Source organism: Lutra lutra, chromosome 1, assembly GCF_902655055.1.
Source record: "Lutra lutra chromosome 1, mLutLut1.2, whole genome shotgun sequence".
Classification (NCBI taxonomy): domain Eukaryota; kingdom Metazoa; phylum Chordata; class Mammalia; order Carnivora; family Mustelidae; genus Lutra; species Lutra lutra.
The window spans coordinates 68503402-68531391 of NC_062278.1; the positions used below are offsets into that span (position 1 = coordinate 68503402).

Consider the following 27990-nt stretch of genomic DNA (forward strand, 5'->3'; position numbering starts at 1 on the left):
ATACTGTAATAGCAATGTATGGGGACAGATGGTATCTATATTCCTGGTAAACACAGTGTAATGTTTAAATTTGTCAAATTACTATGTTGTACACCTGAAATTAATATATCATTATGTGTCAACTATACTCAAATAAAAAAATTTTTAAAAACACATGTTCTATAAATTGAAGATCAAATAATAAAACTTTAATGAACAAATTCATGCATAAATACAAAGATTTAAGCAACCTTATCAAATCTTTGCTTTCCACAGAAGGCTGTCAGGTTGACTACAGGTATTACCAATGATACAAAATTCTTTTTGTCATGAAGACAGATATATATATATGGCATTATTTAACAAAAGTTTCAAGTCTCTTAAACCTGGAAGGGCTCTATGAGGCTTTGCGGTCAACATCTTGGTACAGAATTCATGAACACCAGTTGGAGGTACAAGTCTACTTGACATAAGTACTGAAATATGTAGGTTATATACATTGTTTATAATATAGTGCCTTTTTTTCTATTTGTGATTATGTAAGTAAATAAGGAAATTACAATGTAATATTCATGAGCACTGATGTAAAATTCATGAGCACTGATGATTAATAAAAACCATGATGCTATGTCATTAAAATACCAAAAAAGGGAGATCCTTGTTCAAAATACATAGTTTTTACAAACTTATACTCTAATATTAATATATTTTATATAAATAATCACACACACACACACACATATGATTTTCTCAAAAAAGAAACACCATGTTTAATGGCAAATTTTAGCATACTCTAGTACCAGATATGGCCTGGAGTTGAAGAAGTGACAGATAGGTGACAGATAGGTGACCTCTGTGAAGCCTCATAAAGTGAAAAGGATAAGGAAGTCAACAATCAAACAGAAGAGCTCCATGGCCTGACACAAGGCCAAGTCCAGACTAGCACTGGACAAAGAGTTGCTATTTAAGAGATGGATTCCTGATACACCCAGTGGTCAAGTGCTGGCCCTCAAACCAGCCACAGCTGTGGTGGCTGCAGCAGCAAGAAGCTTGGCTTCTATGTCCTTGTCCTGAGAGAAAAGACTGGTCTGGAACTCCCTCTGGACCACCTAGTGTGGAGATCTACTCAAGGAAGGCTGTTTAGGTGGGATCCGTGGCTTGTGAAGAAAGAGGCAGACACAGGCCTGATTAGACATAGGCCAGCCACAACAGTGGATCAGTGCTAGGTAAATGAGTAGTGCCTTGGTGATCTACATGAGTTCAGTAGCCCAGCTTGAGCTTTTTTTTCTCAGTGCTTGGCTCTCATACCCACATGTCCTGGAGTCACCCATCTCTTAGACCAGATGGCAACTATTATTAATCTAGTTGTGCTCAACAATAAAGCTGTTCTAAACCCACATAGAAGAAACTTTAATTGAACTCTGAATAAATTTATTACATTTAATATCCCATACTGAAAAGGCTCAGGCCCAACCCACTATTTTACATATAAAGATGAAAATATGAAAAAAAAATTTTTTTAAGTCTTACCTTGCTTAAACCTACCACCAATAGCAGCACTTTTAGATGTCAAACTACTGATCTTTTCACAAGCCAGTGAGATAGAAAATTGCTTTTTGCTCTGCCACTCCTTAATGAATGGTCAAAAGGGAGTTTTTGGTCACTAGCTACATCAATTATGGCCAAACTTCCTGAGCTGAATGAGGCTGGAGTTAACTGCAATCCATCGTGTGATAACCACAGTGAAAAGTTGTGTCTCTAGTAGGACTTCTTTTAAACCATTTCTACTCTCTGAACTTAAATCTTGGTTTTTAATATTTGAAGATGAGTCAAAGGAGTAACTTTCACCAAGCTGTAAAACACTATGTGTTTTCTGAAGTTTTACAGAAGATGTTCTAGGAATACTTGGAAATATCAGTTTAGAAGCAGATGCTGGAATAGGTGTAAGAGGAATGAGTCTATTACCATTAACTATACAGTTCTCTTTACAAGGCAAGTGGGATGAGATTTCAGCATGAAGGGCATTGGTCTCCAGTGTCCCAATCTTGCTTTTTACTTCAATATTAGGAGAAAATGAGATTCCCTGCACTTGATTTGGCTCCAAATTTGAAATCACTTTTTGTTTGTCATTTACCTCTACATTTTTTCCTTTCAAACTAGACAAGTTTGTAGTGGTTAATTTTTGCTTTTCATTTTCTAGAGGACTGGACACTTTGTCTAAAATTCTCTGCAGTCCTGGACTTAAATCAAATAATGCCCCTGACTATATGAATGCATTATTTTCCTCTGTCTCAGTTAATTTGGGTTTTTGAGACCTTTCATCTTTATCTCCTCCAATTACTTCTCTTTGTGGATAATTATTACCTACAGTCATTGGATCACTTAGTTCTAATGCTCTAAAACTGCAGTATTCTGTTTCTCCTGGACAGGACATATTTCTATATTGTTCAAAGCTTCAACCACCTGATCAGAATCCACTTCTGAAAATATAATAGACTCATCACTGAAAGAAGTGTACTGTTGCTGATTATCTTGATTCTCATTCATTTGATTTTCTAATTGTGCCCTCTCATTGCAGACACACAGAATGACTGAAATGGTTTGACGTTATTGCAGGGGTTCTTTCACTTGTATGTCAGGTGGTTGTTCTTTTACTAGGTGGTCTTCATCGAAACTGCCAAACAGTAAGCCATCACTCAAATTCAAACTTGTTTCAGGAACTGGCAGACATTCTGCTTCTATACCAGTGGTAGTTCTCTTTTGAAGAACCAGAGGTATAACTGGTTTCATACCTTCTTGTGTTTGATAACCTTGAAGAAAACTATTTAATTGAGAGTCAGTGACAGAAAGTTCATCCCTTTTAAAACAAGGGCCATTTACCTTCAAGAGTATTGGAGAAAGAAAAAATAAGCTTTCTGGAGTCAGGATATCAACCCCATCCAAATCAGTGCCTTGTTTCATAGTATCTACAGTCTTAAGTTCTAAATGATCTTTATTTGTCACTTCTGGAGAATGTTGTTCACCAGAAAAAGTAATACAAATCTCATTCTGAAAAGAGCATACCGAACTCTGGTCATCTAAGCTCTTCTGCAACAATCCTGTTGCCAGGTTGGCATACTTTGCTCCTGGTTTGGCATTTTCAGTTGTCATCTGTTGTATTATTTTCTCTGATGGAGTATCCATGTAGAAACTATCTTCAAATTCACAAGGAACTAAACCTAATTCAGAAACACAATTATTCATTGCTTGCCACATAAGCTTCTGTTTTTTCTTGTTTTCTAGATGTATTTAGTAAATTCTCATGCTGGCCTTCTGATCCTCGAGTTGGGAGTATCTCAGCTCTCCTTATATTATCTCCTGATACCTAAAGCTTATTTGATTTATTTTCTTCACTATTAAACTTCATAATTCCACACTTGATAATAATATCTGAGTCTCTATTCATATAACTACTGCCTGTCTCACAGGACATTTGTCTCTCTATTATTTTTTTCTGCTTGGTAGAAGTGTTCGTCTGTTTATCAGACTGTTTTTCTGGGCAGTAGTTAACTGAGTAGGTGTCATGTTTTAGATAAACATTCTGGTTTTTTTAATCGTTTTCTACCACCAAAACTGTGTTTATTTTTTCTGACTCCACAACAGCAAATCCTCTTCCATTTTCACTAACCATACTAGTGGATTGACAAGTCACTTTTTTACTCTGGGAGTGTGTGATAAAATGTTCCACAAGAATATAATTAGTTTTTGTTTTGTTCTTTGAACTTTGTTCTCTTTCTTTTTTTTTTTTTTTTTAAAGATTTTATTTATTTATTTCACAGAGAGAGATCACAAGTAGGCAGAGAGGCAGGCAGAGAGAGAGAGAGAGGAGGAAGCAGGTTCTCTGCTGAGCAGAGAGCCCGATGCGGGACTCGATCCCAGGACCCTGAGATCATGACCTGAGCCGAAGGCAGCGGCTTAACCCACTGAGCCACCCAGGCGCCCGAACTTTGTTCTCTTTCTAATGAGAATGATGCTTTGCTATATTTTCCCTCAGCACAGAATGATACATTTTTAGCAAAAGGGTCTGGACTTCTAAATTCTACACTCTTCTCATCTAAGGTAAATGCATCTCCACAATAAACAGGATTAGACATAGTCTGTTCCTGTAAATCAATTCTACACATCTCAGTGTCTTTCATACGGCTACTGTGTCTAAATTCTTTTACATGTTTACTATGTTTCCAAGATCCAGAGGTAATACTCATCTTTTCTGAATTGAAACTCAGAGCTTCTTTTTTAGTTTTCTCAAACAAGAGAATCCAAACAACTTTCTTAGTGCATGTTTTTCCCTCATTCAGAGAGGCTCTTAGCTTTTCTTTACTTATACTCAAAGAACCCATTTTCTTGCTCTGGAAGTGGAATATGCCTGGCATTCTTGATTCCCATTCTGTAACTTATCATAAAAGGAGTTTGTATGCTCTCCACTTTTCTCTAAATCTTGCACAGTATTTTATGAATGTTTAGCAGAAGAATCACTAAACATCGAGTTACTTTTTTTCTTTAATGTTAACCTTTCACAAGATCTTTTAGTTTGGGGTATAAATTTCTGTTCCTTTACTTCTGACTCACTGCTGGTCAATGAGTATGTATCAGAATTTAAAAGGGAGTATGAATTCCATTGCACTCCCATTTCAACTATGTCCTGCTGCAGAATCAGTTTAGCTTCTTCCACAATAAGGGCTGCTGCTTCCGTTTCAGTTAAACCTTTTCTGCCAGTCACCCAAATAGTTAACATATTCCAACGTTCTTCAACTGCTTCTCTTCCTCATCCATTGCCTTTTGGGCACTATATAAGTATGCAGGAAAAAATAATGTATTGATTCACTCATGCATACCGAAATCTTTACTAAGCATTAATCTGATCTGTTCTAAGAACTGAAGAAATTGCACTGAACAAGAGGGGAAATATGTCTACTGTTTTAGAGCTTACATTCTAGTTGTGGAAATCAGACAACAAACAAATGCTAAAATGCATTCTATGTCAACTGGTAATAATTGTGTACAGAAATGAAGCACCAGGAGATGGGTGGTTCTGTAATTTTTAAATGGCATAATTAGAGAAGGCCTCACCAAGATCCATTAAGCAGAAATCATTTAAAATAGAGTCATAAGACTCTCATTAAAAACAAATCCTATGTAATATGAACTCTGGACAAAATAATTGAAGGACTTGGAGAGTGACCAAAAGGAGAAACTGAAGCCTGGAGTTTCAGTTTCAGTAGATAGGCAGAATTTGAAAAAGAGCTCAGAATAACTGCAAGAGATTTTTTTTAAAAATGGAGAAAGTCCAGAAAGGAGAGATCCAAAAAAGGAGAACCCCAAATTCTTCATATAAATTCTCCCCAAATATCTGGCTGCCCTCTAATCTATGCAAGTGTGGGCAGACTCCAAGCAGCCAGTTAAAAGTCTAACCAATTAAACAGGGGTTTGAGTGACTGTCTACTACAGGAAGACAAAGTTTAGAGTTTGAGTTCAGTCAAGCTGACTGATAAAATATCAATGCTCTTCGGGATAAAATAATAGATCCTATGCCCTAAAAGGCCAAACATTCACAAAATTGAAGTACCATGAAGAGAAAGAAAAAAAATGGGATGAGATATGAAAATTACTAAAGAAATAATAGCCAAGAGACTTCTGTTTCCAACAAGGACGGTGTAATAGGGACCAAGTTAGCCTGTCACCCAAAACAACTAAAACCAAGACTAGCTCTTAAAAGACACTGCAGCTTCCATTTTGCTCTCTCTCTTGGATTACTTATTCTAGGGGAAGCTAACCATCGTGCATAAGGACAACAAGCAGCTCTGTGGAGAAGCTCACATGGAGAACTGAGCACCAGTTTGCCAGTGTGTGTGCAAGTCATCTTAAAAGCAGATCCAACTCAAACCTTCAGATAACTATAGTCCCAGCCAACGGCTTTACTAAAACCTTAAACTGGACCACTAGCAAAGGAGCTCCCAAGTTCATGACTCACAGAAACTTTGTGTTAATATATATTTCTTGTTGCCTTTAGGCCACTAAGTTCTTTAAGATATATTTTTAAGTTTTTTTTTTTTTAAGTAATCTCTACACCCAACATGGGGCTTGAACTCATGACCTTAAGATCAAGAAGAGCATGTTCTTCCGACTGAGCCAGCCACGCACCTCTAAGCTACTAAGGTCTTAATTTGTTTCATAGCATTAGCTAACTAACTAGCCCAGTAAAATTATCAAACTTCAAAGATATAAAAAAGAAATCTCAAGACCTACATATTTAGCACAAAAGAATTATATTCCCATTAAAATTCTTAAAAACAGCATGCACAGCAAAGAAAGAGCATTTTCCTAAAACTCAATAAAAGAAAGCATGGACCAAAAATTTATATCCAGCCAAGATGTGTCTCAAATATTAAGGTTATGGAAAAACAGTTTTAAACATACAAGATGTGGGGAATTCTATACCATATTAGTCCTCAAGAAATCTATTAGTGGATAAGTTTCATCCAGTCAAGAGATGACTAGAAGTGGTTCAACATTAAGACCAATGGTAAGAATTTGAATAAATAAAAATGTAGATTATATTAATTTTCCATCTCTACACCCTACAAAGATGGGGAAAAGGGTGGAAAATTAGTGTATAGATGTTATATGTTGAGACAAAGTAGAAATAATGTACTTTTTAAATGGAAGGAAAAGGACAGAAAAAAAAGAAAAAGAAAAAGTGAGCTCAATGTTGATGACTATTGTTCAGGCAATATGTGGATATTACAGAATACCATTAAAATCTTGACAAACCAGGGGAACCTGTCCGGCTCATTTGGAAGAGCATATGAATCTTGCTCTCCAGGTTGTGAGTTCCAGCCTCATGTTGGATGTAGGGACTCCTTAAAAATAAAATCTTAAAAAAACAAAACAAAACAAACAAAACCTTGACAAACCAGATAATAAAAAGCACACAGGTACCTGCTAAAACAAAAATATATACCTTTCTAAATATAAAAATAAAACTCCAAAGAGTATCCTTAGGCAGAAAAATAAACATAGTAAATATATAATACACATAATTATAAAATAATTTGAGAATTGAAACTAAACATTTTAGTTAAATGTTTATTTAATTTAGTTAATTTAGTTAAATGTTTATATAAATGTATATTTTAGTTAAATGTTTAGTTAAATGTTTAGTTAAATCAATAAGTATGAGTGGAATTAAATCATATATTTAAAAATTTTTCAATTTGGTTCAAAAAGGAAAGATAATTACATCTCAGTGTGGTACCTAAAAGGTATATCTAAAACAAATTGATTCTTAAAGGCTAAAATTAAAGGGATGGACAAAAAAATTTCTAGGCAAAGGAAAGCAAGAAGAAAGCAGTGAGGGATAGACTGCATTAAACAAAAAAGAGTAAAATTTACTGCTAAAAACAACAATCATAATAAAGATAACATTATCAATCAGTCATATATACTATGAGTACATACACACCAAATAACAAGCAATTATTTAATGAAGCAAAGACAAGAGATACAAGGAGACAGAGAGAAATATATTAACAATTAGTGGACTTCAGTAAACCACTCTCATTAAAAGACAGATGAAGGGGCGCCTGGGTGGCTCAGTGGGTTAAGCTGCTGCCTTTGGCTCAGGTCATGATCTCGGAGTCCTGGGATCGAGCCCTGTGTTGGGCTCTCTGCTCAGCAGGGAGCCTGCTTCCTCCTCTCTCTCTGCCTGCCTCTCTGCCTGCTTGTGATCTCTCTGTCAAATAAATAAATAAAATCTTTAAAAAAAAAAAAAAAGAAGACAGATGAAATGTTGAGGAGGGGAATAAATAAAAATAAAGAAGACCTAATGAACATAACCAATGAAGCAGGCTTTATGAATATACCTCAAACATTTTACCTTTATAATAGAGAACACATTTAGTTTGTGTTGGTCATGTATTACATCACAAAGAAACATCAGTGAGTTCCATAAAGTATATGTGTTACAAACAACAATATTAGATTGCAGTGTAATAAGACTAGAAGTCATTTAACAAAATAAAAAAAAAAAAAAAGCACTTCCACCTGGGCAAAAGAGGGAAAACATGAAAATTACATAATTTCTAACAAATAAAATGAAAATCTCTACATGTCACACAGTCTGTGGATTATACTTAAAATAGAGTTCACAGAAAAATTCACAGTACTAAATTCATAGTACTACACTAAAAACAGCATTTATTAATAAAAACATAAGTCAACAAATTCCTAGTTCAACAAAATATGAGAAAAAGTGCAACAAAATAAAAAGGAAAGAGGAAGAATGAAATGTAATATTAAAAGAAGAAATTAATAAGGTATATTTTTAAAAATAGACCTAATAGGCCGGAGGAGCCAAGATGGCAGAAGAGTAGCAGACTGAGATGACATCAGGTAGCAGGAGATCAGCTAGATAGTTATCAAACCATTCCGAATACCTACAAACCCAACAGGAGATTGAAGAGAAGAAGAGCAGCAAATCTAGAAACAGAAAATTGACCACATTCTGAAAGGTAGGACCTGCAGAGAAGTGAATCCAAAGAAATGGGAAGATAGACCGTGGGGGGAGGGGCAGTCTCCTGGCAAGCAGTGGAGCAATGGAGCACAAAATTTGAACTTTCAAAAGTCTGCTTCACTGAAGGACATCGCTCCAGAGGCTAAGTGGGGGTGGAGCCCTTGTGGGGACCGTGTGGTCTCAGGTCCCACGGAGTCACAGAAGGATTGGGGGTATCTGAGTGTAGCAGAGCTTACAGGTATGAGTGGGGATGCCGACTACAGAAACGGAGCCAAGGAGTGAGCTCTCAGCTTGGGGTTACCTTAAACTGTGATCCGCAGCACAGTGAGGCCACTGCTCTTTGAGCAGGGACACCACAAGTGGCAGATCTGGGGAGACCCACGTTCATCTGCCGCAAGAGCAGAGCTGCAAGAATCTGCTGGGTTTGGAGACTCCAAATGGGGCTGTGTGCCAGAGACAGAAACATTCAGTCACAGGCTGTGTGAGCCTGAGAGCAGCCAGAGACCAGGGAGATGGAAGTGATTGAGTGCATTTCTCCACTGAGGAGTGGGGCCCCAAGCTCTTGGCTCCTCTGGGCTGGAGATTGGGAGGCCTCCATTTTCATTCCTGTCCTCCAGAGCTCTACAGAAAGTGTTCAGAGGAAAAAAGCTCCCAAGAGTGAACCTGAGCAGATTACTTACCCCAACTACTGGCAAGGGCAGCACAATTCCGCGTCAGGCAAAAACATTTGAAAATCACTAAAACAGGCCCCTTCCCCAGAAGATCAGCAAGAACATCCAGCTAAGACCAGGCTCACTGGTCAAGGAGAAGAGCAATTCCAGAGGAAGGGAAAGCAAAGCATGGAATTCATGGCTTTCTCCCCATGATTCTTTAGTCTTGCAAAGTTAATTCTTTTATTTTATTTTTTTCTTATTCCAATTTTTTTAACTTTTCCTCTTTCTTCTTTTAAAGTTTCTTAACTAGTTTATCTTCACAATATCTTTCTAAAAAAAGAAAATCTTTTTAAACCTTCACTATTATAGTCATATTTTATCCCTCAGTGTATCTAACTTTATTTTTTGTATACTTATAGGGTTTTTTCTTCTAAAGATGTTTTAGAAAACAATTTCTTCTAATAGATAAAAATATACCATAAATCTAGCACAGGGCTTTGTTCTAGTCTCCAGTTCAAGCAAATTCTCTCCACTTTCTTTTTCTTTCTTTTTCCAACCAACTTATCAATTCCATTTTTAAATTTTCATCTTTACACTCATATTCCATCCCTTCATCATGTTTACCCTTATTTTATATATATATAAGTTTTTCTTTCTTTAAAATTATGGGAGATAGTTTCTTCTAAGAGACCAAAATACACCCAAAAATCAAGTCGGTGGCTCTGTTCTATTCATCTTTTTTAAACTTCTTTTAGCTCCCTTCTCCTCCCCCCAGATTTGGGGTCTCTTCTGATTTCATTAGAATACATTTTTCTGGGGTCTTTTCCACCCTTAAAAAATTTTATTCTCTCGTTCATATATTCTTATCTGGATAAAATGGCAAGGCAGAAAAACTCACCACCAAAAAAAAAAAAAAAAAAAAAAAAAAAAAAAGAATAAGAGGCAGTACCAAAGATTGGACATCTAATCAATAAGGATGTTGGTAATATGTCAGATCTAGAGGTCAGAATGATGATTTCCAAGGTGCTAGCTGGTCTCGAAAAACACATGGAAGATATTAGAGAAACCCTGTCTGGAGAAATAAAAGCCCTTTCTGGAGAAATAAAATAACTAAATTATAACCAAGCTGAAATCAAAAAAGCTATTAATGAGGTGCAATCAAAAATTGAGGCCCTTACTGCTAGGATAAATGAGGCAGACGAGAGAATTAGGGATATAGAAGACCAAATGACAGAGAATAAAGAAGTTGAGCAAAAGAGAGACAAACAACTACTGGACCATGAGGGGAAAATTCGAGAGATAAGTGATACCATAAGATGAAATAATAGTAGAATAATTGGGATTCCAGAAGAAGAAAAAAGAGAGAGGGGGGCAGAAGGTATATTAGAGTATATTAGTGTAGACAATTTCCCTAATATGGCAAGGGAACAAGCATCAAAATCCAGGAGGCACTGAGAACCCCTCTCAAAATCAATAAAAATAGGTCCACACCCCATCATCTAATAGTAAAAACTTACAAGTCTTAATGACAAAGAGAAAATCCTGAAGGCAGCCCAGGAGAAGAAGTCTGTAACATACAATGGTAAAAATACTAGATTGGTAGCAGACTTATCCACAGAGAGCTGGCAGGCCAGAAAGAACTGGCATGATACATTCAGAGCACTAAATGAGAAAAAATGCAGCCAAGAATACTATATCCAGCTAGGCTATCATTGAAAATCAAAGGAGAGACAAAAAGCTTCCAGGACAAACAAAAACCTTGAGAATTTGTAAACATCAAGCCAGCCCTACAGGAAATATTGAAAGGGGTCCTCTAAGCAAAGAGAGAACCTAAAAGTAGTAGACCAGAAAGGAACAGCGACAATAGACAGTAACAGTCACCTTACAGGCAATACAATGGCAACAAATTCATATCTTTCAATAGCTACCCTGAATGTAAATGGGCTAAACGCTCCAATCAAAAGACACAGGGTATCAGAAAATAAAAAACCAAAGCCCATCAATATGCTATCTACAAGAAACTCATTTCAGACCCAAAGACACCTCCAGATTTAAAGTGAGGGGGTGGAAAACAATTTACCGTGCTAATGGACATCAAAAGAAAGCTGGGGTGACAATCCTTATATCAGATCAATTTATAATAAGAGATGAGGAAGGACACTATATCATACTCAAAGGGTCTGTCCAACAAGAAGATCTAACAATTGTAAATATCTATGCCCCTAACATGGGAGCAGCCAACCATATTAACCAATTAATAACAAAATCAAAGAAACACATTGACAATAATACAATAATAGTAGGGGACTTTAATACCCTCCTCACTGAAATGGACAGATCATCTAAGAAAAGATCAACAAAGAAATAAAGGCCTTAAATGACACATTGGACCAGATGGACATCACAGATATATTCAGAACATTCCATCCCAAAGCAACAGAATACACATTCTTCTCTAGTGCACATGGAACATTCTCCAGAATAGATCACATCCTGGGTCACAAATCAGGTCTCAACCAATACCAAAAGATTGGAATCATTCCCTGCATATTTTCAGACCACAATGCTCTGAAGCTAGAACTCAATCACAAGAGGAAATTTGGAAAGAACCCAAACACATGGAGGCTAAAGAGCATCCTACTAAAGAATGAATGGGTCGGGGCGCCTGGGAGGCTCAGTAGGTTAAGCCTCTGCCTTCAGCTCAGGTCATGATCCCAGGGTCCTAGGATCGAGCCCCGCATCAGGCTCTCTGCTCAGCAGGGAGCCTGCTTCTTCCTCTCTCTCTCTGCCTACTTGTGATCTCTGTCTGTCAAATAAATAAATAAAATCTTTAAAAATAAATAAATAATAAAAAATTTTTTTAAAAGAATGAATGGGTCAACCAGGAAATTAAAGAAGAATTGAAAAAAATTCATGGAAACAAATGAAAATAAAAACACAACTGTTCAAAATCTGTGGGACACAGCAAAGGCAGTCCTGAGAGGAAAATATATAGCAATACAATTATTCTCAAGAAAAAGAAAGGTCTCAAATACACAACCTAACCCTACACCTAAAGATGTTGGAGAAAGAACAGCAAAAAAAGCCTAAACCCAGCAGGAGAAGAGAAATCATAAAAATCAGAGCAGAAAAAATGAAATAGAAACCAAAAAAATAGTAGAACAAATCAACGAAACTAGGAGCTGGTTCTTTGAAAGAATTAATAAGATTGATAAACTCCTGGCCAGACTTATCAAAAAGAAAAGAGAAAGGACCCAAATAAATAAAATCATGAATGAAAGAGGAGAGATCACAACCAACACCAAAGAAATATAAACAATTATAAGAACATATTATGAGCAAATATACACCAGCAAATTTGACAATCTGGAAGAAATGGATGCACTCCTAGAGATGTATAAACTACAAAACTGAACCAGGAAGAAATAGAAAACCTGAACAGACCCATAACCAGTAAGGAGATTGAGACAGTCATCAAAAATCTCCCAACAAACAAGAGCCTAGGGCCAGAACCTTCCCAGGGGAATTCTACCAAACATTTAAAGAAGAATTAATTCCTATTCTACTGAAACTGTTCCAAGAAATAGAAATGGAAGGAAACTTGCAAATTCATGCTATGAGGCCAGCATTACCTTGAACCCAAAACCAGAGATCCCATCAAAAAAGAGAATTACAGACCAATATCCTTGATGAACATGGATGCAAAAATTCTCACCAAAATACTAGCCAATGGGATGCAATGTACATTAAAAGGATTATTCACCACAACCATTCCAGGGCTGCAAGTTTGGTTCAACATCTGCAAATCAATCAATGTGATACAATACATTAACAAAAGAAAGAAAAAGAACCATATGATACTCTCAATAGATGCTGAAAAAGCATTTGACAAAGTACAGCATCCATTCTGGATCAAAACTCTTCAAAGTGTAGGGATAGAGGGTACATACCTCAATATCATCAAAGCCATATATGAAAAACCCATGGCGAATATCATTCTCAATGGAGAAAAACTGAGAGCTTTTCCGCTAACATCAGGAACACAGCAGGGATGTCCATTATCACCTTCTATTCAACATAGTACTAGAAGTCCTAGCCTCAGCAATCAGACAACAAGAAGAAATTAAAGGCATCCAAATTAGCAAAGAAGAAGTCAAACTATTACTCTTTACTAATAATTTGATATATGTGGAAAACCCAAAGGACTCCACTCCAAATCTGCTAGAACTTGTACAGGAATTCGGTAAAATGTCAGGATATAAAATCAATGCAGAGAAATCAGGTGCACTCCTATACACACCACAGCAAGACAGAAGAAGGGGAAATTAAGGAGTCGATACCATTTACAATTACACCCCAAATCATAAGATACCTAGGAATAAACCTAACCAAAGAGGCAAAGAATCTGTACTCAGAGAACTATAAATTACGCATGAAAGAATTTGAGGAAATCACAAAGAAATGGAAAAATGTTCCATGCTCATGGATTGGAAGAAAAAATATTATGAAAATGTCTATGCTACCTAAAGCAATCTACATGTTTAATGCAATCCCTAGCAAAATACCATCAATGTTTTTCAAAGAAATGGAATAAATAATCCTAAAATTTATCTGGAACCAGAAAAGACCCCAAATAGCCAGAGGAATGTTGAAAAAGCCAAAGTTGGTGACATCACAATTCCAGACTTCAAGCTCTATTACAAAGCTGTCATCATCAAGACAGTATGGTCCAGGCACAAAAAACAGACATATAGATCAATGGAACAGAATAGGGAGCCTTAAATGGGCCCTCAACTCTATGGTCGACTAATCTTTGACAATGCAGGCAAGAATGTTCAATGGAAAAAAAGACAGTCTCTTCAACAAACGGTGTTGGGAAAATTGGACAGCCACATGCAGAAGAATGAAACTGGACCATTTCCTTACACCACACATGAATATAGACTCAAAATGGATGAAAGACCTCAATGTGAGAAAGGAATCCATCAAAATCCTTGAGGAGAACACAGGCAGCAACCTCTTCAACCTCAACCACAGCAACTTCTTCCTAGAAACATCACCAAAGGCAAAGGGAAGCAAGGGCAAAAATGAACTATTGGGAATGTTCTAGTTAGGAATAGTTCTTGATGAACTATTCATCAAGATCAAAAGCCTTTGCACAGCAAACAAAACAGTCAACAGAACCAAAAGACAGCTGACAGAATGAAGTTATTCTCAAATGACATATCAGATAAAGGGCTAGTATCCAAAATCTATAAAGAACTTATCAAACTCAACACCCAAAGAACAAATAATCCAATCAAGAAATGGGCAGAGGACATGAACGGACATTTCTGCAAAGAAGACATCCAGATGGACAACAGACATATGAAAAAGTGCTCAACATCACTTGGCATTAGGGAACTACAAATCAAAACCACAGTGAGATACCACCTCACACCAGTTAAAATGGCTAAAATTAACAAGTCAGGAAATGACAGATGTTGGTGAGGATGCGGAGAAAGAGGAACCTTCCTACACTGTTGGTGGAATGCAAACTGGTGCAGCCACTCTGGAAAACAGCATGGAGATTCCTCAAAAAGCTAAAAATAGAGCTACCCTATGACCCAGCACACGCATTACTGGGTATTTACCCTAAAGATACAAATGTAGTTATCCGAAGGGGCACATGCACCTGAATGTTTATAGCAGCAATGTCCACAATAGCCAAACTATGGAAAAAACCTAGATGTCCATCAACAGACAAATGGATAAAGATGTGGTATATATATACAATGGAATACTATGAAGCCATCAAAAGAAATGAAATATTGCCATTTGTGATGACATGGATGGAACTAGAGAGTATTATGCTTAGCGAAATAAGTCAATCAGAGAAAGACAATTATCATATGCTCTCCCCGATATGAGGAATTTGAGATGCAGGGTGAAGGATTTGGGGGGTAGGGAAGGAAAAAATGAAACAAGATGGGATCGGGAGGAAAACAAGCCATAAGAGACTCTTAATCTCACAAAAAAACTGAGAGTTGCCAGGGGGAGGGAGGTAGGGAGAGGGTGGTTGGATTATGGACATTGGGGAGGGTATGTGCTATGGTGAGTGCTATGAAGTGTGTAAGCCTGACGATTCACAGACCTGTACCCCTGGGGCTAATGATACATTATATGTTAATTTTAAAAAAAAAAAGGAATAGTTGCCAAATAGTCAAGAATCAAAAAAAAAAAAGGCCAAAAAAATACTGTCATGTTATTTTTTCTCTCCAATATTCCGCTGCATATAAAAGATTAAATTTGAAGATGTAAGGGGAAAAAAGTTTGTTACTTAGCTAAACAATGCAAGAGTTTATATTAAAATTTAAACTTTTCATAATATAGATCAATAATAATTTTGCACATTTTTTCCTAATATAACTCTATATGAAGAAGACTTTAATTATAACTGATAGTATTATATGATGGGGAGCTTCAAAAACTATAACATTTTTCAATGAACATTTTGTTGATACTGATAAATTTAAAGATGCTTTCAAATTTATGTAGCACCCATTAGAATTCAAATTTAGAGAGTTGACATGAGTTGGTGAATTTACTTATCATGGACATAATTTTGAAATGGTACAGTTTGCTTTAAAGTTAAATTATTCTAAAAAACTAGGTTTTTAGTTTTAAACTAGGTTTAGTTTTTAAAAAAAAAAAACTAGGTTTTTAGTTTTAAACTAGGTTTAAAAACAAATTTTAAAGAAAAATTATTTTTATGCCCTACTCAATTTTTGGTCAAACTTTAGGTATATTTGGAAATATTTGAGTCTGTGAATCTACTTTCTCTACCATATGTTACATTAAATCTAAATACAGATCATTTTTTTTCTAATTTAAGTATAACTTCTGAATTGATGGCTGTTGCAAGTTTCAAATACATCCATTTCTTCTAAGTATAAAAAGGACTATAAAATATCTCATTGATGTTTTTATATTGACTATAAGTTGAAATGCCAATATTTTGGGTTTATTGGTTTAAATAAACTATATCATTCACATTAAAAAAATAGACCTAATAAAACAAAATCCTAGATTTTTTTTAAGATTTTTATTTATTTATTTGACAGAGAGAGATCACAAGTAGGCAGAAAGGCAGGCAGAGAGAGAGGAAGGGAAGCAGGCTCCCTGCTGAGCAGAGAGCCTGATGTGGGGCTCAATCCCAGGACCCCAAGACCATGACCTGAATTGAAGGCAGAGGCCTTAACCCACTGAGCCACCCAGGAGCCCCAAAATCCTAGGTTTTTAAAGAATATTAAAATAGATAAGCCACTAGCTAATCTGATCAAGAAAAAACACAAAGTAGAAATTCACAAAACAGAAAATTACAAAGAAGGAATAACTATTGAAAAAGAAAAAATACTTTAAATTCCTAAGAAACTAACTTACAAATAAGTCTCTATAAAAATATATTTGAAAATCCAGATGAAACGGTAATTTCCTAGGGAAATACAGATTACTAAAATTGACCCTATTAGAGATAGAAAGCTTAGAGAGACTAATTTCTGAAAAAATGAAATCAACAAAATGATTGAGAACTAACCATCCAAGATGGTTTCATACAGTAAACATATCAAACCTTCTACTGATCCCAAGACTATATAAATCACTGCAAAACACTAAAAACAAACAACCTTCATAATTCTTTTTTATGAGGAAAGTCTGATACCAAAACTTGAATAAAGATAGTGCAAAAAACAATGCAAGAAAAATATAGACCAATATTATTTATAAATAACAATGCAAAATTAACTATTTTAAACATTAACAAACAGAATCCAACATCATGTAATAAAATAAGATGACCAAATTAAATTTATTTTGGAACATATGTTTGATTCAATGTTAGGAAATCTATTAATATAATGTACTGTTAATAGGTGAAACAAGAGAAAAACCCTATCAATATCTCCATAGATACTAAAAAATCCTTTGACAAAATTCAATATCCAATCATGATAAAAGTACTCAAGGAAGTTTCATTTAATGGACATTTTCTTAAAATGATAATACATACATATAAACCTACATATATACACACACATCATAGTCCTGAAGACAGAACCCTCCTAAAGTAACACCAGAGGCATTTCCTCTAAGATCCCAAACAAAACAAAAATGCCCACTGTCTATTACCACCATCCCTAATACTATTATATATTAGAGGTATCAACTAATGCAATTAATAGAAATGAATTAAAAGCACATGAATTCTTAAGGAAGAAGTAAAATAGCTATTTGCCGATGATACAATAATACACCTGGGATATTCTAGAGAATTAATGATTAAAGTAATTCAAACAATAAAAGAATTCTAAAAATAGGATAAAAAATATACAAAAAGTTTTCACATACTCAAATAATAACTATGTAGAAGACATCGTAGAAGAAAGCCATCAATTAAAATAACACTAAAGAATAAGTAGGAACAACCTTAACAAGAAATGTATAAAACCTGTGTGAATAAAACCTAAAACTTCTAAAAACTTACTTGAGGAAATCTTTTGAAAACTCTTGAAAATCACAAAACTAGATCAAAATCAAAGATGTTACTTATCCTTGGATAAGTTGACAAAACAATATAAAGATGTCAATTCTAAGTTTCATTTCAATCCAATCCCAATAAAATATCAACAAACACTTTAACTTTCATATGGGCAAATACACAGAATAGCCAGAAAAATATTGAAAACTATCTGTGAAAGTTCCTTATCAGAGATTAAAACATACATAAAGATTTTAAAGGTGCCCCTATATAAAGCCTTTATAATTAAAAATATGGTACTTGCTCATGAATTGACAAAAAGAATAGTAAGTAGAATAGAAAGTCCAGAAATAAACTTAGTTACTTATAGATATTTAGTATATAATAATGATAGCATCTGAAATTACTAAGTCAAAGATAGACCTTTTTTTATAAATGGGAACCTCTGGATAAAAAATGAAATTAGAACCAGACTTCACACCATACACAAAATTAAATTCTAAATGCATCAGGAATCTAAATTCAAACCTATAAATACTAGAAGAAAACATGAATGAATTATTTTTTAATCTCAGTACAAAGTTTTCTATGATAATTTAAGAGTAGAAAAAAAAAGAAAGAAAGAAAAAAGACTGATTTAAAAAATCAGTAAAAAATTAAAATTCTGGGGGCGCCTGGGTGGCTCAGTGGTTAAGCCTCTGCCTTTGGCTCGGGTCATGATCTCAGAGTCCTGGGATCAAGCCCCACATTGGGCTCCCTGCTCAGCAGGGGAGCCTGCTTCCCTGCCTCTCTCTCTGCCTGCCTCTCTGCCTACTTGTGATTCCTCTCTCTCTCTCTCTGTAAAGTAAATAAATAAATAAATAAAAATCTTTAAAAAAAATTAAAATTCTGCATGGCAAAAACAATGCAATGAAAGTCAAAAGACAATTCATAAATTTTGTGAATATATTTGTAATATATGTATAAAAGCAGCTAAATACTCTAATAAATTTTGAAAAGATTCTTTAAAAGGAGAGGGAAAAGACCAAACCCAGTAGAAACATAAAGAAAAGACATAACCAGAAAATTCACAAAGAAACCAAGAAAAAAAAATCCTGAAACATATGAAAACATCTCTACCATCACTCACAAGTGAAGAAATGCACACTTAAACCATGCTGAGATACAATTTCGCATCTAACAGACTGATAAAATAAAAACCTCTAACAATGGATTCTGTTGGCCAAGGCTGTGGAGTAATAGATAGTGAGAATGTGACCTGCAGGGCAATCTGGAATCTAATAAAGTGACATAAGTCTTTAACTTTGAAAATCCCAACCAGGAATCTACTCTGAGGAAACATTACCAAAAGTATGAAAATACATATGCAGAGATAATTCATTGTGAATTGTGTTAACGGCAAATTGAGACAATCAAAAGGCTAACTGGGCTTTCTAGCGCTAAGTACCAAGTACTAAAAGGAAAGGGTAGCCAGTTGCCAAGATACCAGTTTACATTCAGAAAATTAATACAATTCTATATCCAACCTACACACCTTATTCAAATTTCACCAAGACTTATGTCCTTTTCTAATCCAATCTAGAATAAGGTGGTGCATCTAGTTTTCACATCTCTTTATCTTTCTTTAATTAGAAACAGTTCCTCAGTCTTTGTTTTTCATGACCTTGATATTTTTGAAGAGTACTAGTCAATTACTCTGTACAATGCCTCCCAGTTTAGGTTTGTCTAATATTTCCTTATAATTAAATTTATTTTAGACATTTTTGAAAGAATACTCCAGAAACGATGCTGTATTTTTCTCACTGTGTCACATGAAAAAGTATGTGATATTGGTTTGTCCTAATACTGACATTAGTAATTTTGATCAGTAAGGTTCTGGGCATACAGAAGAGGCATAATCATAGCAATAGTAGACTCAGCATAATATAGAAGTACAAAGAGTAACTAGAACATAAAGAAACTAGACTTAGAATTTTGTCACATGGTGGAAGATCTGCTGGAATTCTTTCCAGGTCATAGGGGCAGCAAGTTTCACAGTTTATGCTCCCCCTCCACCTTGAGAGCAAGACAAAAGCAGGGTCCGGGTATACTAGCTGGCCTACTACCTCAATGAGCCCCAAACCCTTAGTCCACACCAGCCCCAGCCTTCCCACCAAGGCAACACCAGTGTGCCACCCACCAGGAGGACATCCCTGGTCAGAACTCACTATAGCTCCAGCTGATGCAGCAAGGTGGCACACCCAGGAGCAAAGCAGCCCAGACCCAGGCCCATACTACTTTAGCTCCAGACAGTTTGCTAATTCTCCCCCAGCACAGAGTGCTGCAAGAATCCCTGACCCACACCCCCCTTAGTTCCAGCAACCCTGTCTGGGTACCCCTTGTGTGGAGCCCCCCAGAACACCCAGCTTGCACCCACTTCAGCTTCAGCTGTCCTCCCAGTGAACCCTGTGGGTAGAGAGCCCCTGGACAGTCCTGGCCCATGCTCACTTCAGCTCCAGCTATCCTGCCAGGATGTTCTCTGTATAAAGAGTCCAGGACTGCCCTGGCCCGCACCAACTTCAGTTTTTGCTGTCTTGCCAGAACCTCTTTCCAGAGAGCCCTGAACCACCTGACCCAAGCCCACTTCAGCTCCAGTCATGCTACCAGAGCAGCCCAAAAAAGGAGTACCTGAGACTCCATGCCCATGGCAGTCACAGTTCCAGCCAGCCAGCCAAAGTTATTAGGCACACAACGACTATACAGGAATAACCACACATTATACCTTTCCTTCAAGTTCAGAAGTAGCTGTTCTATTCAATTCAAAGGAACAAACAGAAAATCAAGCAAAATGGGGGAGATAGAGGAATATGCTCCAAACAAAAGAACAAGTCAAAGTCTTAGAAAAAGAACTATTTAAAACAAAGAGAAACAATGCACTTGATAAAGTTTAAAGTAATGATCCTAAAGATGCTCACTGGACTGGAGACAAGAGTGGGGAAGAACTCAGTGAAAATTTCAACAAAGAGATATAAAATATGAGAAAGAATTAATCAAAGTTAAAGAACATAGTGATATGAAAAATACACTAGAGGGAATCAACAATAGATTAGGGGATGAGAAGAGATCAGCAGCAATCTAGAAGACAAAGTAATAGAAAGCACTCAAGCTGAACAACAAATAGAAAAAAAATTTTAACGAGGATAAGTTAAGCAATCTCTAGAATGATATCAAGTGAACAAACATTTGCATTATGGAGGTCCCAGGAGAGAAGAGAGAAAGAAAAGGGGAGAAAACTTATTTGAAGAAATAATAACTGAAAACTTCCTTAACCTGGGGAAAGAAAACAGGTTCAGGAAGGATACAGAGTTCCAAACAAGAGGAACCTAAGGAGTTCCACACCATGACACATATAATTAAAATGTCAAAGGTTAAAGATAAAGAGAAAATTCTAAAAAGAGCAAGGAGAGGCAAAAAGTTACATACAAGGGAAACCACTTAAGGTTATGGGCAGATTTTTCAGCAGAAATGTTGCAGGCCAGAATAGAGTGGCATGATATATTCAAAGAGCTGAAGGGGGGGGGGGGGACAAACAAACCTACAACCAAGAACACTCTCTGTGGCAAGCTTATCATTCACAACAGAAGGAAAGATAAAGAGTTTCCCCAAAACACAAAAGTTAAAGGAGTTCATCATCACTAAGCTAGTCTTACAAGAAATGTTAAAGGGACTTCTTCAAGTGAAAAAAGAAAAGGCCATAATCAAAAGTAAGAAATTATGAATAAGAAGATATAAAATATAATAACATATACAAAAATGTGGGGAAAGGGGAATAAAAGAAATATTCTTTTAGAATTTGTTCAAACTTAAGTGACCACTGACAATATAGACTGTTACATATTTAAAATAGTATATATGAACCACATGGTAAAGACAAACCCCAAATCTGTAATAGTTACACAAAAAATAAAGACAATCAACATAACACAACAGAAAGTCATCAAAGTAAAGAGAACAAAAGAAAGAAACAAAGAACTACAAAAATAAGAAATAATTAACAAGAGGGTAATAAATATATCAAAAGAGATAGGGTAGTAGAATAGATTAAAAAGAAATAAGATCCAGGGGCACCTGGGTGGCTCAGTGGGTTGAAGCCTCTGCCTTCGGCTCGGGTCATGATCCCAGGGTCCTGGGATCAAGCCCCACATTGGGCTCTCTGCTCAGCCGGGAGCCTGCTTCCTCCAATCTCTCTCTCTGCCTACTTGTGATTTCTGTCTGTCAAATAAATAAATAAAAATCTTAAAAAAAAAAAAAGAAATAAGATCCAGGGCACCTGGATGACTTGGTTAAGCATCTGCCTTCAGCTCAGGTCATGATCCCAGGGTCCTTGTATTGAGCCCCACATCGGGCTCTCTGCTTAGCGGGTAGCCTCCTTCTCCCTCTCCCTGTTTGCTGCTCCCCCTGCTTGTGCTCTCTCTCTTTCTGTCTCTCTCCCTCAGTCAAATAAATAAAGAAATAAAATTTTAAAAAAAAATAAGATCCAGGGGGCACATAGGTGACTCAGTCGGTTAAGTGTCTACCTTCAGCTCAGGTCATGATCCTGAGGTTCTGGGATGGAACCCTGTGTTAGGATCCCTGCTCAGCAATGAGTCTGCTTCTCCCTCTCCCTCTGTCACCCCCACCTCCATGGCTCATGCTCTCCCTCTCAAATAAATAAGACCTTAAAAAAAAAAAAGACCCATGGGGCACCTGGGTGGTTCAGTCAGTTACGCACCTGACTCTTGATCTCGGCTCAGGTCTTGATCTCAGAGTCATGAGTTCAAGTCCTGCACTGGACTCCACACTGGGTGTGAAGCCTATTTAAAACAAACAAACAAACAACAACAACAATAAAATCCCAGTTGTAGGCTGCCTAAAAAAGACTCACTTCAGATCTATAAAAATACAGAGACCAAAAGTGACAGCATGGAAAAAACAGGAGGGGAAAAAAAAAAAGAGCCAAGGTAGCAATACTTATACCAGACAAAATAGACTTTAAACAAAGACTATAAAAAGACACAAAGAAGGCATTATATAATGATAAAAAGGTTAATCCAACAAGAGGATATAACATTTGTAAATATCTATGCACCCAATATTGAGCATCTAAATATATAAAGCAAATATTAACAGGCATATAGAGAGAAATTGACAGTAATACTATAACAGTACAGGTCTATAACACCCCATTTACATCAATGGATAGACCATGCAGACAGAAAAAGAAGGAAATAGTGACTTTGAATGACACATTAGACCAGATGTACTTAGCAGATACATGCAGAGCATTCCATACAAAAAAAAAAAAAAAAAAAAAAACCAGAACATTCAGTTCAAACGCATATGGAGTATTCTCCAGGATAGATCACACATTAGACCATAAAACAAGTCCCAGTAAATTAGATTAAATCATATCAAGCATCTCTTCTAACCACAACAGTATAAAACTAGAAATCAATCACAAGAAAAAAAAACTGGAAAAAACAAAAACACGTGGAGACTAAACAGCATACTACTAAATACCCAATGGGCAAGTGAAGAAATCAAAGGAAATCAAAAGATACATGAAGACAAATGAAAATAAAAAGACAAAATCCAGAACCTCTGGACACAGTGAAAACAATTCTAAGAGAGATATTCATAATGATACAGTCTGACCTCAAGAAACAAGAAAAATCTCAAATAATCTAAATTTACACCTAGGAGAACTAGAAAAAGGAGAACAAACAAGGTTAAATGTTAGCAGAAGGAAGGAAATTAAGATCAGAGTAGAAATAAACAAAATAGAGACTTAAAAAACACTAGAAAAGATATAAAGAGCTGGTTCTTTGAAAAGATAAAATTGATAAACCTTTAGCCAGACTCACCAAGGAAAAAAAGAGATATGAATAAGATCAGATATGAAAGAGGGAAATTAATAACCAACACAGAAGTACAAAGAATAAAAAGAGAATATTACAAAAATTATATGTCAAAAAATTGGACAAACTAGAAGAAATGGATAAATTCTTAGAAACATACAATCTTACCCCTGGGGCTAATAATACATTATATGTTAATTAAAAATTTTAAAAAAAAGATCTACAAACCTAAACAATCACAGAAGCTCAATATATGATGCACATTAGTTCGCTTTCTGGGTGGCCAGCCTTAAAAGTGGCTCCATCTCCTAAAATAAGTTCAATTTTTCTTGTTCCAACTTTCAGAATGGAGAGATTTAACCTCAAAACAGAGGCTGTCTGAGAAAGCATCTCCAATTATTATGTATGTTGTGAATGGCCCAGTCTACCATTATAGGAGGAATGTAGTTTTGGTAATCACAGACTGGTTTTTTTGGCAATAGGTGATATGCAAATGCAAAGAAGCATGAACTGCATGGCATAGATCCATGGTTAGTGCCCTGCTATACAACTTTTCTTCATTGGGCAAGCCTCTAGGCTTAAGTGAATTATAATGCAATAATCTAACTCAATTAAAAGTGCATCTGGAGGGGCGCCTGGGTGGCTCAGTGGGTTAAGCCGCTGCCTTCGGCTCAGGTCATGATCTCGGAGTCCTGGGATTGAGCCCCGCATCGGGCTCTCTGCTCTCTCGGGGAGCCTGCTTCCTCCTCTCTCTCTCTGCCTGCCTCTCTGCCTGCTTGTGATCTGTCAAATAAAAAAAAATAAAAAAATAAAAAAGTGCATCTGGAGAACAATGCAAAAAAAAAAAAAAGAAAAAAGAAAAAGAAACATACAATCTTCCCAAACTGAACCAGAAAGCAACAGAGCAGCTGAATATACCAATTACTAGTAATGAAATTGAATTAGTAATCAAAAAAACTCAAACAAACAGAAGTCCCTGACCAAATAACTTCACAGATGAGTCTTAACAAACATTTAAAGAAGAGTTAATATCTACTCTCCTCAAACTATTCCAAAAAATAGAAGTGAAAGGAAAACTTCCAAATACATTCTACAAAGCCAGCATTACCCTGATACCAAAACTAAAGGCATGACAAAAAAAAAAAAAAAAGAAGAAGAAACTTATGGGCCAATGTTCCTGATAAATATAGATGCAAAAATCCTCAACAAAATATTAATAAACACCATTCAACAATACATTAAAAGAATCATCAACCATGACTGAATGGGATTTATTCTGAGGAAGCAAGGTTAATTCAATATTCACAAATCAATCAACCTGATACGCCAAATCAACAAAACAAAGGACAAATATCATAGGATTATCTCAATAGACACAAAAGAGGCATTTGATAAAATTCAGCATGAGTTCATGATAAAAACTCTCAACAAAGTAAATTTAGAGAGAACACACCTCAACATAATAAAGGTCATATGTGAAAAATTCACAACTAACATACTCAATGGTGAAAAACTGAGAGCTTTTCACCTAAGATCAGGAACAAGACAAGAATATCCGCTCTCCCTACTTTTATTCAACACAGTGCTAGAAAGCTTAGCCAAAGCAATTAGACCAAAAAAGGAATACAAGACATCTAAACTGTCAAGGAAGAAGTAAAACTATCACTATTTGTAGGTGATACTCTACTATACATAGAAAACCCTAACGATCCACCAAAAAGTTATTAGAACAAATTCAGTAAAGTTTCAGAATACAAAATTAAGACAAAAAAAAGGTTGTGTTTTTATACTAATAACAATGTAGAAGAAACAGAAATTAAGAAAACAATACCATTTACAATTGTACCAAAAAACTTGTACTCAAAACCTATAAAACACTGATGAAAGAAATTGAAGACAACAAAAACAAATGGAAAGATATTACCATTCTCATGGATTGGAAGAATTAATATTGATTAAAATGTCCATACTACCCAAACAATCTATAGATTCAATGCAATCTCTATCAAAATATCAATAGCATTTTTGACAAAACTAGAATAAATAATACTAAAATTTGAATGGAACCACAAAACACCCTAAATACCCAAAACAATCTTGAAAAAGAAAAACAAAGCTATGGAGGTATCACAATCCTAGATTCCAAGAAAAACTACAAAGCTGTAGTAATGAAAATAGTATGGTACTGGCACAAAAACAGACATATAGATCAATGAAACAGAATACAGAGACCACAATAAACCCATGCTTGTATAGTCAATTAATCTATGACAAAGGAGGTAAGAATATGCAATGGGAAAAGACAGTCTCATCAATAAATGATGCGGGGGAAATTAGACATCTACGTGCAAAAGAATCAATCATTTCTCACACCATACAAAAATAAACTCAAAATGGATTAAAGACCTAAGTGTGAGACCCAAAGCCATAAAACTCCTAGAAGAAAATGTAGGTAGTAATTTCTTTGACATTGGGCTTAGCAACATTTTTCTACATATGTCTCCTCTTGCGAACAAAACAAAAGCAAAAATAAACTTTTGGGACTATACCAAAATAAAAAGTTTTTGTGCTTTTTATTTTGAGTGAAAGACTCAACAAAATGGAAAGGTAACCTATTGAATGGGTGAAGACATCCACAAATGATATATCCCATAACCAATTAACAGTATAAAGAATTTATATGACTCGACACCAAAAAAACAAATAATCTTTTAAAAAAATGGACAGAGGACCTAAATAGACATTTTTCCAAAGAAGACATATAGATGGCAAACAGACACATGAAAAGTTACTTGACATCACTAATCATTGAGGAAATCAAATCAAAACCAGAATGAGATATCACCTTACACCTTTCAGAACACCTAGAATCAAAAGACAAGAAATAAACAAGTGTTGGTAAAGATGTGGAGTAAAAGGAACCCCTGTGCCCTTTTGGTGGGAATGTAAATTGGACCAGCCACTGTGGAAAACAGCATGAAGATTAAAAAAAAAAATACCATACAATCCCCTAATCCCACTACTGGATATTGACCTAAAGAAAACAAAAACACTAATGAAAAAATATATGCACCTCTATGTTTATTGCAGCGTTATTTACAAGAGCCAAGATATGGGAGCAACCCAAGTATCCATGGATAGATGAAGGAATGTAGATGTGATAATATATATGTATGATGGATAACAAACATATAAAGGTCAGTCGATCACTCTATGATATCTATCTATGATGAAATATTACTCTGCCATAAAAAAATATGAGATCTTGCCATTTTTGACAGCTTGGATAAACCTAGAGGGTATTATTCCAAGTGAAATAAGTCAGACTGAGAAAGACAAATACCATAGGATTTCACTTAGAAGTAAAAAAACAAAACAAATTAAAAGCAAAAATAGGCCCATAAATACAGAGAACACGCTGATGGTTGCCAGAGGGGAGGGGTAGGGCAATAGACAAAAAGAGTGAAGGGGAGTGAGAGAGGCTTTAAGTTACTGAATGATTAAGTCACAGGGAGAAAATGTACAGTATGGGGAATATAGTTAATGGTATTCAATAGCATTTTATGGTGAAAGATAGTCACTACACTTGTGCTGAGTGGAACGTAACATATGGACTTTCCAAATCACTATACTGTACAGCTGTAACTAATACAATATTGTGGGTCACCTATACTTCAATTTTAAAAATATACATACACACACAAAATGACAGTAAATCTAAGGGAGAAAAAGCAGTCTCATTTTCTTCCACTAACACCATGTATGTTATGATACTATCTAACAAAACTATTTTAGCACATTTTCTATTATTTACAAAATGATTTTTCATTTAATAACTACTCAGGGGGACTTTCTCACCTCTTAAAGAGAACAGCATTTTTCAGAACAGTCTCCACCTCCGCAATATTTGCTCTGGTAAGATCTGCCACAGTAAGAAAACCGGAAGCATAGAGGAACTTGGCTCGCTGTGCATTAAGTAAGGACACCGGGACAAGGTGACATATCTCCCTCTGGATGCCAAATGTAAGACGCTTCTGAAATTGAGAAAGTAGTAGTCCCATGTTGTGCCAGCCCAGGCAGTTGGAAAATACTGTAATCATCCCTAGGAAACTCATAGAATATTTATTGAATTAAAATTCTTTATACAGGGACGCCTGGGTGGCTCAGTTGGTTGGACGACTGCCTTGGGCTCAGGTCATGATCCCGGAGTCCCGGGATCGAGTCCCGCATCGGGCTCCCGGCTCCATGGGGAGTCTGCTTCTCCCTCTGACCTTCTCACTCATGCTCTCTCTCACTGTCTCTCTCTCAAATAAATAAATAAAATCTTTTAAAAAAAAATTCTTTATACATAATTCTATTTCTTTAGATTTACTTTTGTTTTGTTGTGTTGTTTACCTGCAGAATTGTAAAGTT

General features: G+C 35.8%; 1 pseudogene; it reads right to left on the reverse strand.

Annotated features, from left to right (window-relative positions):
• LOC125097362 (DNA polymerase theta-like) overlaps positions 1–27990 on the reverse strand; it is a 139990-nt pseudogene that overhangs the window by 70081 nt on the left and 41919 nt on the right.